The sequence below is a fragment of the Cherax quadricarinatus genome, unplaced genomic scaffold, assembly GCF_038502225.1.
Source record: "Cherax quadricarinatus isolate ZL_2023a unplaced genomic scaffold, ASM3850222v1 Contig1404, whole genome shotgun sequence".
Classification (NCBI taxonomy): domain Eukaryota; kingdom Metazoa; phylum Arthropoda; class Malacostraca; order Decapoda; family Parastacidae; genus Cherax; species Cherax quadricarinatus.
This window is the reverse complement of record NW_027196430.1, coordinates 24,352-27,463: the sequence shown is the minus strand read 5'-3', so window position 1 is coordinate 27,463 and position 3,112 is coordinate 24,352.

Below are 3,112 nucleotides of genomic sequence, written 5' to 3'. Positions count from 1 at the left end.
CTTGGTCGTTTAAATGGATCCAATATAATTTGAATAAGCCTCCCACTATTATTGTATAATGAACATTTATGTTTTATGAATGCCAATTCTACAATATTCTATTCAAGCCAAATGGAGCAAAGACGATGACTCTGGCTTTCAATCAATTTGCTGAGTTATTTCAGACTCAAAGATGGCTGAAAATCGCATTTGATACATAGGCAGTCCATATCGAATATTTATGTTGTGATATCCAAACATCTAGAGGTTTCCCAGTCTGTCCCACATAAGACAAGTTGCATCCATTACAACAAATTATGTAAATACCACCAACACATTGTCGAGGAGAATTCTTTATCAAGATGCTTTTAAGAATCTGCAAATTCTTAAAACTACTTGTATGTTAAATCTTTTAAGAACATTCACCAGGACATAAATTCTCATTGTATGGGAGAACCCCATTCCTGATCTGAGGTGTTATCCTAGGTTCAGTCCTATGATAAGTTTTTCTAGCTCCCAACAATGCTGATTCCACAAACTTCGTAGGGTACCATGGCAATATCAGATATTTTCATAATTTCTACATTGAGAAACTCTAGACTACTCAGCAACAGATGCTTTAAAAGCTAGGTAACCTGCCCTAGAGAAACCGAATAGGGCACTAATGTTTTTTCTATTTGGTAGACCAGAATGTGTTATACCCAGCCCAGACTGTGGCGCTGCTAACGAGACACGTCTGGAAAATTTATTTGGTATTCCAATCCCTAAAGAAACCGAAAAGGGAACTAGAGTTTTTTCTGTTTGGTAGAGCAGGCAGTGGCACTGCTAATCAGACCTCTCTGGATAATTTATTTGGTATTCCCCGCCATAGAGAAACCGAAAAGGGCACAAGAGTGTTTTCCAATCGATAGATTAAAATGTGGTGCTGCTAATGAGACCCTCCTGGAAAATTTATTTGGTATACCCAGCCCTAGAGAAACCGAGAAGGGAACTAGGTTGTTTTCTATTTCGTAGACCAATCAGTGTCGCTGCAAATGAGACCTCTCTGGAAAATTTATTTGGTATACACTGCCCTAGAGAAACCGAGTAAGGTACTAATGTCTTTTCTATTTGGTAGACCAGACTGTGGTATACCAAGCCCACAAAAACCGAATAGGGAGCTACGTTGTTTTCTGTTTGGTAGACCAGACTGTGGCGCTGCTAACGAGACCTGTCTGGAAAATTTATTTGGTATTCAAAGCCCTAGAGAAACCGAAAAGGGAACTAGAGTATTTTCTATTTGGTAGAGCAGGCTCTGGCAATGCTAATAAGACCTCTCTGGATAATTTATTTGGTATACCCCGCCCTAAAGAAACCGAAAAGGGCACTAGGGTGTTTTCCATTTGGTAGATAAACTGTGGCACTGCTAATGCGACCCTTCTGGAAAATAAATTTGGTTTACCAAACTCTAGAGAAACCGTATAAGGAACTAGAGTGTTTTCCATTTGGTAGATAAAACTGTGGCACTGCTAATGAGACCCTTCTGGAAAATATATTTGGAATACCCAGCCCTAGAGAAACCGTATAGGGAACTAGGTTGTTTTCTGTTTGGTAGACCAAACAGTGGCTCTGCTAATGAGACCTCACTGGAATATTTATTTGGTATACACTGCCCTAGAGAAACCGAATAGGGCACTAATGTGTTTTCTATTTGGTAGACAAGACTGTGTTATACCCAGCGCACAAGAAACCGAATAGGGAACTACGTTGTTCTTTATTTGGTAGACCAGACTGTGGTGCTGCTAAAGAGACCCGCCGGGAAAATTTATTTGGTATTCCAAGCCCTAAAGAAACCGAAAAGGGAACTAGAGTGTTTTCTGCTTGGTAGAGAAGGCTGTGGCACTGCTAATCAGACCTCCCTGGATAATTTATTCGGTATACCCCACCCTAGAGAAACCGAAAAGGGCACTAGAGCATTTTCCATTTGGTAGATTAAACTGTTGCGCTGCTAATGAGACGCTTCTGGAAAATGATTTTGGTATACCCAGCCCTAGAGAAACCAAATAGGGAACTAGGTTGTTTTCTATTTGGTAGACAAAAAAAAGTGGCGCTGCTAATGAGACCTCTCTGGAAAATTTATTTGGTATACACTGCCCTAGAGAAACCGAATAGGGCACTAATGTCTTTTCTATTTGGTAGACCAGACTGTGGTATACCCAGCCCACAAGAAATCGAATAGGGACCTACGTTTTCTGCTTGGTAGACCAGACTGTGGCGCTACTAACGAGACCCGTCTGGAAAATTTATTTGGTATTCCAAGCATAGAGAAACCGAAAAGGGAACTACAGTGTTTTCTATTTGGTATAGCAAGCTGTTTCACTGCTAATCAGACCTATTTGGATAATTTATTTGGTATTCCTCGCCCTAGAGAAACCGAAAAGGGCACTAGAGTGTTTTCCATTTAGTAGATTAAACTGTGGTGCTGCTAATGAGACCCTTCTGGAAAATTTATTTGGCATACCTAGCCCTAGAGAAACCAAATAGGGAGCTAGGTTGCTTTCTATATGGTAGACCAAACAGAGGCGCTGTTAATGAGACCTCTCTCGAAAATTTATTTGGTAAACACTGCCTTAATGCTCTCAACTCATTAAGCATAAATTGTGGCATGCTTGTGTCAGAAGCCAGACACAGGTATGGTAGGATTGTGGACAGTGGAGTCAGAGTGCACATGCTGTGGATTCCATCTCACATTGGTCTTCAGATGCATGATAGAACTGATAAATTGGCTAAGCTGTATGCTTTCAAAGAGGGAGTAGATTACAATCTTGGCTTGTCAGGTAGTAGTTTGAGAACAATAATACGAAAAGAACTTCAACTGAATTTTATGGACTTAAGGCTCAGGGAGATTGACACCAGTGAGTCCATCTATCATCACTCTATCATGCAGGAGGAGCCACATGTCTATGGTGCATCCAACAAAATAAGCAGACTCTTGGATGTCACTACTGCCCGGCTCCGGCTGGGTTACAAGTATCTTTGGCAGGTTAAATCACCACCACCAGATGTAGACCAAACGAAATGTAAACTTTGCCAGATGGATTATTGTCACACATTGCGTCATTATGTACTGGAGTGTGATAAAATTAATGAATTT